This window comes from Salvia miltiorrhiza, unplaced genomic scaffold (genome assembly GCF_028751815.1).
Source record: "Salvia miltiorrhiza cultivar Shanhuang (shh) unplaced genomic scaffold, IMPLAD_Smil_shh original_scaffold_441:::fragment_1, whole genome shotgun sequence".
NCBI classification, from domain to species: domain Eukaryota; kingdom Viridiplantae; phylum Streptophyta; class Magnoliopsida; order Lamiales; family Lamiaceae; genus Salvia; species Salvia miltiorrhiza.
Window position 1 is genome coordinate 375,260 of NW_026651548.1, and position 9,307 is coordinate 384,566.

Here is a 9,307-nt window from a genome sequence, read left to right on the forward strand (position 1 = left end):
CCTTTGTTATATTATTTCAGTTGGGCCTTATTTATTTTACTCAGATGGGCCTCTATTACATTATTTCTTTGGGCCGAATTTATTTAAATTGAAGCCCATCTATTTTATTGGGCTGTTATATTATCTTCGTTGGGCCTCGTTTGATTTATTTAATTGAGCCCAGCTAATCAAATTATTTATTTATTGGGCCAAGATTTATTTAATTACTTGAGCCGATGAATTATTTCAATTGGGCCTCTCATGTTAATTATTCAAGCCCACTTCTACTTAATTAATTATTAGGCTGCCTTATGTTGAGCCTTTTAATTATTTGAAATTATATTATTATTTCCATTCATATTCGTTAAGCCTGATTAATTCTTACGTGATCATATGTCGAATGTTCAGTTTAACTGCCTTTTATTCAGCTATAGCGAGCGAGATTTATTTAATTGGCGGATTAGAACACCCTAAGAGATTGGATTGATTTTTGTTAATTATCCGGCTTCATGAGACGAGACTTAGCTTTTGTTTAAATCCGATAATCTGGATTAACAATAGAAATTCCCTGATTATTATCTCAGAATAATAGTTCATGCATACGAGATTCATGCATAGTTAAATTACGCATTCTCATTTAATTGAGAATTTTCCCTCGATTTAAAGTCTTACGTTATTTTCTCGGATTAAAGGTCGAGCGCAAGAATAAGAGCTCGTCAAGGAGTCACTAATATGTAGCAAAGCTTTGCTATCAGGTGGGCATTACTTTCATATATATATCAAATGAGTTTAATGTTATGTTTGAACAGTTATTTCATTGCAAAATCATTGAACTGAAAATTATTTCAACTGTTGTCTTGCCATAAATGTTTCAATGTTTGGTATGATATCTATCTGATGTGGCTTTGCCAGTTATGTAATCGAATTCGGGTCCTGAGCAGTTGATAGCTATCCTGCCAGGGCTAGTGTACACCAGTGACCGTGAGTCATCTAGCGGGTTGGCCGGTCAAGTGACCGTGAGAGGTGGCCACCTCTCCGGCACACAAGCTTCAGATATGATAAAATACAAGAGAACTTAGACTGATCAGTCGAACTTTAAGAATCACAACTGAATTTAGTAAGCTTGGGCCTTTTTAGCGAAAAACCCCTTGATGTACTGTTTATGATGGCATGACAATTTAAATTTTTACGAAGCATGTTATATTTCATAGTAGGCATATGTGCCCACTGAGTACCTTTGTACTCAGCCCTGCATGTATTTCTAAATGTGCAGGTTGAGCAGTAGACGATGGTGATGAAGTGACGAGTGGAATCCTCTTTTGTCGCAATATTATATGCTATGAAAGACTCTAGGGTTACATGTCTTCATACATGTAATCAGAACCTTATTCCGCTGCGTACTCAGAAGTTTTATGTTATTTTGGCTAAGTCAGAGTTATCTGAACTTACTAGTTATTTGAGTCTATACGACTAAAACTCCGTTATATTATAAATATCCATGTTGTTAACAATGATGAAATGCGATCCTTTCTTGTTTGATTATTCCCCTTTCTACCTCGCTTCTAATCTCCCTCCATTAGTCACGGTTTCCCCGACTTAATTATCCTTAATTAGGTCCGGTCGTGACAATTTCACTACTATTACTTACGGTCAACTTTTTGCTTTTATTAAAAAAGAAGGTCTTTGTAGTAGCCCGCTTTTTTATTTATGATTAAAACTAGTAAATGCAAATTTTTATAAATAAATCCAGTTTATGGTCCTGATTTTTTTTATCAGAAACGGAGTTATTATTTTAGCTTTATACTTTTATAAAGTATGAGAAAAACGCGACGAGGATTATTGAGTCATTCAATAATTTATTATCCAGTTTAATAACTGACTTAGCAAAGTCAAGTTATTAATTTATATGCGATAGAAATATTATTTCTATTATTTACTAGAAGTCGAGGAATTATTCCGACTGCAACGCAGATTAAATCTACAGATTTAATTTAAGTTATATTATAATTTTTCAATATTGGAAACAAGGAAGCAGATACTAAACGGATACAGAAATGCGATGATTTAAAATCGAAGCCAGTATTTATTTACAGTTCACAGATTACAGTCTAGTTCCCAGCTTGGGGAAAATCGTCTAGTATATTACAAAAGCAAAAGCTCTTCAATCAATTAAAGTTTAGATAAAATTTTTATTTCCATCTTTTGCTAATGATGTACACGTATTTACTCCACCAACACCACTCCAACCTTTTGCTTTCCTCCCTCAGCCAACCACCACCACTATCTCCAATATCTCCAAACCTTTAATTATCAACTCCACCACCACTTGCTCCCCACCCAACAAATGCAATATTCACTCTCATTTCATTTTCATCCAACAGTTCAGAGGATCAATTCCAGTTCGTTTCAGCCGAAGCTCTCAAGGTAATGCTTGGCTTCAATGCTTTCTTCTCCTTTGATTAAGTTCATCCTGCAATTGTTAAGCAAATAAGCAATTTATTTCAGTTTCTATCCACTGATTCAAACACCACAGCAGCCAACATCAATTTACAGCAACTTACTCCTGGAGAAATCAACTTATTTTCATAAGAGGTAAACCAACTCACACATACACTCAAAATCAGTCATTCATTTTATAAAGAAAACCATCACCGATGACATGTTCATGTACATAATCAACACTAACTAGGACTGCACAATTCACAGAGGATACGCACACATATTATGTCACAGAAATCAGCACGCATACCTTGTTCTTTTTCTGATAAATGAGTTCCATAAAATGTTCTTTCTACTACATTTTAGAATTATCACAAATTGGTTAAAGAAAAGAAAAGGGAGTATCTATGCATTGTGTGTGGGCGTGAGTGTTGAGATGAAGCTGTTGTCGTTGTTGTTGTGAGTCGGGATGTGTGAGTTGTTGGAGGAGGCCGTCGAAGGTGGCGACCTTCGTTGCAGTCGATCGGCGAGGAGAGGGCTGAGATTGTGAGGCTGCTGAGCCGTGAACACAGGGATCGGCGGCGGCTTTCGCTGCTACTCGCCGGAATAGAAGTGGGTGAGAACAGCCGGGGGCTGCTCACGGCCGGCGACGGCTCGGCGGCAAGCCGCTGCCTTTTTCTTTTTCTGTCGGAAATTGGGAGGAGAGGAGAGAGATTATTAGAGTTCAGTTTTAAAAAAAGAGAGAGAGACGGGAAAAGGGGTAAGAAAAGAAGAGAGGGAAGGGAGGAGGCACGACCTTGCCGGGCTTAGGCGGCGGCGACGCCGGCAACCTCGTCGGAGCCGTGAATCGAGAGAGAGAGCTCGATTGGATTTTCAGCGAGAGAGAGAAGAAGGAGGACGAGCGACTGGTTTGGGAGTTGAGAGAGAGATAACCGAGAGGGGGAGGAGAAGTAGAGCTTTTGGGCCTTTTGTTTTTTTTATCATTTGGGCTTTCTTTTATTTTAGTTTGGGCCGATATATTTTATTTAGCTGGGCCTTACATGATTTATTTATTTGAGCCCAACTATTCATGATTTAATCATTTGGGCCAAGATTTATTTAATTACTTGAGCCAATAAATTATTTCAGTTGGGCCTTATTTATTTTATTCAGATGGGCCTCTATTACTTCATTTCAATTGGGCCTTTTATAAAATTATTCAGGCCCACTTTTACTTAATTAATTATTAGGCTGCCTTATGTCGAGCCTTTTAATTAATTAAACTCACAACAGTACTTTCTTCCATTTATTAAGCCGATTGAGTTTTTGAGGTTATAAGGCGAATAAGTTGAAGTATTTATTTAATTATTTTCTATCGACTACGAGGAGCGGGATTTATTTAATCGACGGATTAGAACACCCTGAAGAGAACGGATTAATTTTAGTTAATTACCCGGAATCATGAGACGAGACTTAGCTTTTGTTTAAATCCGATAGCCTGGATTAACAATAGAAATTCCCTGATTATTAAGCCGGAATAATAAATCATGCATAAGAGAGTCATGCATATTTATTTTACGCTTTCTCATTAATTGAGAATTTTCCTCGAGGCAATGTCTTATTTTATATTATCGTGATTAAGGTCAAGCGCAAGAGTAAGAACTACACAAGGAGTTAGAGTACCTTAGCAAAACCTTGCTATCAGGTGGGCAATTTCTTACGCGTAAATAAAATGCTATGCATGTGTTATGCTTTAAAATGCAAATTGGATCTTCAAGTGTGGTATGCTTTATTATGCTTTACGCTAAATGATTTACGCTTGATTACGCTTATTTACGCTTGAATGTTTTACGCTGATAAGTTTATGCCTATGTTTGATGACAGCGTCTGTTGGGGGAGGCCTCCCTCAACAGTACGATGCCGTGTCCGCTGAGGAGAGCCTTCCTCACGGCGCGATGCCCGTGTCCGCTGAGAGAGGCCTCTCTCGCGGCGCGATGCCAGTATGCCAGTGTTACAGCGTCTATTGGGGGAGGCCTCCCTCAATAGTACGATGCCGTGACCGCTGAGGGAGGCTCCCCTTCACGGCGCGATGCCCGTGTTCGTTGGGGAAGGCCTTCTCCACGACACGATGTTTGTTAATGAAGATTGATGATGAAGAATGCCCTTATACTATTTAAGAATTTGGAAATGTTTAATGAGCAAATGATATGAAAGAAACTCATGCCTCTTATGCGATATTGTGAAATTGTTAATGATGTTATGTTATATGCTTGGCAACTGCCCACTAAGTACTCTTGTACTTAGCCCTTCGATGTTTATGTTTGTGCAGGTTGAGTTGTGATGGGCGATGAAGTGTTGTTGCTGAGTGGAGTTTTTGTCGAACTTAAAGTAGGCTCAGAAAGGATACATGTCTTCATACATGTATCTCAGTTATGCATTCCGCTGTAAACACTGATTATTTTAGTTACACCTTCCGTTGCAAACTCTGATAATGTTTTAGCCAAGCCCTAACGATGCCTTTTTCCTTTTAAGGAATATAACGCGTATACAAGTTTTTTTTTTAGTACCCTTTTTATGCGAACTATGCCTTTTTCCTTTTTAAGGAATATTTCACGCGTATTCAAACTCTTTGAGTATTCTTTTATGCGCCCCTTTCTAAACCCGCTTCTTAATTTCCCTTCCCCAGTCATGGTTTTCCCGGATTAATTATCCTTAATTAAGGCCGGTCGTGACAGTCTTTTACTTTGCACAAAACTTAAAATACAATCCAAATATGGTTCTGAAAAGAATAGATTCAAAAAAGAAATAGGGACTTTTTGTGAGTCTTTTGGTCTACAAAAGATTCAAGCTCCATCCTCAAAACTTAAACAAAAAGAGAAAAGATTTTCAAAAAACACTGAATATAAACCCCATAAAAGAAAATACTTCAGAAAACCTTTCAATAAATCCAGAAATTTTTCTAAACAAAAACCTTTTAAAGAATTTGAAAAAACAAAAATTACTTGTTGGAAATGTCATAAACAAGGACATAAAACAGACGTCTGTCCTCTCAAAAGCAAAATTGATGAAATATTTTTCGACAATGAAGATCTTAAGAATAAAATCTCATCTCTATTAATTTCAGAAAAAATATCATCTGATGAAGATCAAGAATATTCGAATGAAAATTCCTCAACTGATCCTGAAAACAATTTCATAAATCAAATATTTGATAGTGATGAGTCAGAAGAAGATGAAGATCCTTGTAATGGATTTTGTCCTCTTAATATTAATGTTATTACAAAAAATAAAAATGAAAAAGAATTACTTTTTGACCTTATAGAAAAGATCCCTGACCAAGAAGATAAACAAAAATATTTAAACAGACTCAGAGAAATAATTTTGAAAGAAGAAATTCCTAAGGAAGATAAAATTATCCAATCTATTGAACCCTTTAGTATTTCAAAATTATTTGAAAAGACTCCTTCTTCATCTATTTACAATAAAAGTATTAATACTAATGATCTATAAATGGAAAATAATCTTTTAAAACAACAAGTTAATATACTTAATAAAGAAATCAACAATTTACATATAAAAGATCTCGAATTAGAAACAAGAATATCCCTTCTCAAAGATAATCAAGAAGATATTTCTGAATCATCAGAACATCACACTATTGATAATTTTGACTCTTCTATACTCAATATTGAGCAAATATCTTTTCAGAAATGGTATTCGGTTATCACTTTAGTTATAGATGATTTCAAAATTAATATTACTTGTTTAATTGATAGTGGAGCATATCAGAATTGTATTAGAGAAGGACTTATTCCTTCCAAATATTATGAAAAAACAAATGAAAAATTAACTGCAGCAAATGCCACTCCTCTTAATATAAAATATAAACTTTCTAATGCTCATATATGCAACGAAGGATATTGTTTTAAAACTCCATTCATATTAGTCAAAGATCTCAATCAAGATATAATTCTTGGAAACCCATTTCTTACTATCCTTTATCCTTTCGAAGTGAACGGAACAGGAATCACCACTAATATTTTAGGGAATTCTATCTCCTTTAAATTCATAAAACCTATTAAAGAAAGAGAAATATCTCTACTTCAACAACACTATATTTTTCAAATAAATTCTATTCAAAGAAAAGAATTTCATATTAAAACTCTACAAGAAGAATTACCTTATCTCAAAATCGAAGAAGAACTCCTTGATAAAAATATTCAATTAAGGATTACTAATATAGAAAATACTAGTCCCTCCGTCCGCCAAAACTAGACTACTTTGGTTGGGCACGGGATTTAATAAAATTGTTGATGATTTTGATGTAGTGGACAAAGGGTTCCACCACTTTATGAGATGTGTGGTTGTGTCACACCCCAATTCTTGAATGAATAAATATAATCGAGGTGCAACTAATTCATAGAAATAAACAAGGAACAACCTTGTAAAAACCCGAAATAGGATAGAAAGTCGGGCTATGCCCCTTTGGATCACAAGTTTTGTTTCATGCTTCTGACAACCGACATTCATTGGCATAAATTAAGTAGTGAAGAGTCTAAGCTCGGTCAGATATATCATTTGAAATTTAACATGAAGATCTTAAGTTGGGAAAACAAAAGACTGATATGAGTAATTGCTATAGCGGAAGTCTAACATAGGAATTTATCTCTAGCCTCAGCTCCGTCCCGTCAGCACCGGCCAGCCAACCTGAAAACATTTGAAAGTATTTTTGGGCTAAGTACTAATGTACTTAGTGGGCATGCATTTTCATAAACATTTCATTATTTTCTTAAAGACAGTTTATCCAATCATACTTGACATGACTTAGAAGGTTTTAAATTGAAAGAAGTACTTCTAAGCATGTTAAAACATTTTCTTTCATTTGTGCGCACATGTCACACTCCCTTTCTGTTACTCGCTGTGATCCCGGACCTTTTAGCCACCGACGGATCCATTTTTCCCATTGCACTTGCCCTGAGGACGTAACTCAGACAAGTTGAATTGACCTCGGGACGCTACCCAGGCAGGCCTTACATGATACATGCTCCGGAACACATCCAGCCAAGCACCCTTATAACGCCTCTTACATGAATTAGTGCCCGATGGAGATCAACCCACCGAAACAACTAACAAGTGTACACAATTCTCAAATAACGTGTTAGGCCATAAGAGAACCTCGATCGATCCATGAATTGCGAGCCTTAAACAGAGCAGAGTGCACATAAACATTTTATTGGATAAACAGTTTTCATTACATTAAATAAACAATTTGCATTTCATTGAAACATTTAGAGCTTAATAACTCAATCATACTTTGTACATTTGGAAAGTAAGCCCACCTGGATAGGCAAAGCCTGAAGATCATACACATATAAACCTGTCTTGGAAAAGTAGCGCTAATCCTCCTGGTCATCACAAAGCCTACAAGAAATCTATTCTCAATAGGTCTTCTTGAATTCTAATCTTAAGTCATGGTGTAGTGCTTAATATTCTATGATTCACTTAGCCGGGTTTTCAAAATTTAATGAATAAATAATTGAAAACATTTCTCTTGAGTTAAGAACACTAACAATATTCTTACTCATCTTTCTTTAATAATTGGAATTATAAATAAAACCAATTAAATCATAAATACTTTTATTGCAAAATATAATGCAATTTCATGTCATGCTTAGCATATAATAAGTAATAACTTAAAATATTCACATAATAATAATATGATATTATTATGCAAATTAAAATAATTAATCAAACTTAATAAGTCTAATTAATTTAAAATAGTGCAGTCCAATTAAATGGAGAAGCTGCACAGCCCAATGAATAAATTAAAGGCCCAAAGCATTAAATAAAAACATTGGCCCAACTGAAATATAAACAAAACTCGGCCCAATTAAAGAGCCCAACTGAAATTTAAAACAATGCAAAACTCGGCCCAACCCAAAGAAAAGCAAAGCCCAACCTTTAATATGTTTCGACCCATATGCTCAAGCCCAATTCGAAATTTCAAACCCATCCCCAAAGCCCAACACCCCCAAGCCCTAGCCCAACATTCCACCTCTTTTTCCCCCCCCCCATCTGCCGAACACCTCACGCACACACACCTTCACTCTCATTTCTTCTTCTCCCCAAATCACTCTCTCACGGTTCCTTCAAAACCACCGCACATCCTCTTCCGGCGGCCGCAGCAGGAAGCTACCGCCGACCGCGACTCCCATCTCTCCCTCCGTCCGTGGCCGAGCAACAGCAGCCATGGCCGCCGAGCTCTGGCCTCCCTCTGCTAAACCCAGCTCCGACCAGCCCACCTCCTTCTCTCCAACCGTGGCCGGGCAGCAGCGGCACAGCCGCCGTGCCCTGCCTCCCTCCACTGAACAGCCCCGCTGTCCAGCCGCCGTCCACCCCCATTTCATCTCTCTCCCTATCATCTCACGCACACACCAACTATGAGCTCACGCCCAGACACCACCCTTCGTCCGCCTCCCTCCTTGGCAACGGCGAGGGCGCCGCCACCTCCCTATCGCTCTGCTGCGCCGGACGGACAACAGCGATGAGCCGCCGCCGACCGCCGTATCACTCCCCAGACTCGGCTCACACACCCAACAAACATATAGCATTCTTCTTCTTCTCTTTTATTCATTTCGATTTTAATCATTGTAAAACATTTGATATGTTTGCTTAAACACATATATGAGTTTGTATATATATATAAATGAATGTATGCATATGTGTTTCTCTGTGAATGAACGAAAGGAAACATTACAATTTATAGAGTAGAATTTGGAAGTGAAACTTTTATAAGGATTCTCTGGATTAGTTTCTGTATATGTGTGTGTTTACTGCTATGAATGGAAGAAAAACCTTGATAGGAAAGGCTGAGCTTGTTCTTGATGTTATGCCTGAGTGTTCTACTAGT

The 9,307-nt window shown here is 37.1% G+C and overlaps 2 long non-coding RNA genes across 2 annotated transcripts; both read right to left on the reverse strand.

The window, feature by feature from the left end:
- Positions 1-2,026: 2,026 nt before the first annotated feature.
- Positions 2,027-3,308, reverse strand: LOC131004608 (uncharacterized). The gene is made up of 2 exons (XR_009095076.1): positions 3,215-3,308; positions 2,027-3,102 (listed from the first exon to the last, which is right to left on the reverse strand). It is a non-coding gene; the product is annotated as an uncharacterized LOC131004608 (long non-coding RNA).
- A 3,509-nt stretch (positions 3,309-6,817) lies between these two features.
- Positions 6,818-7,917, reverse strand: LOC131004609 (uncharacterized). Its single transcript, XR_009095077.1, has 2 exons — positions 7,737-7,917; positions 6,818-7,104 (listed from the first exon to the last, which is right to left on the reverse strand). It is a non-coding gene; the product is annotated as an uncharacterized LOC131004609 (long non-coding RNA).
- Between the last annotated feature and the right edge of the window lie 1,390 nt (positions 7,918-9,307).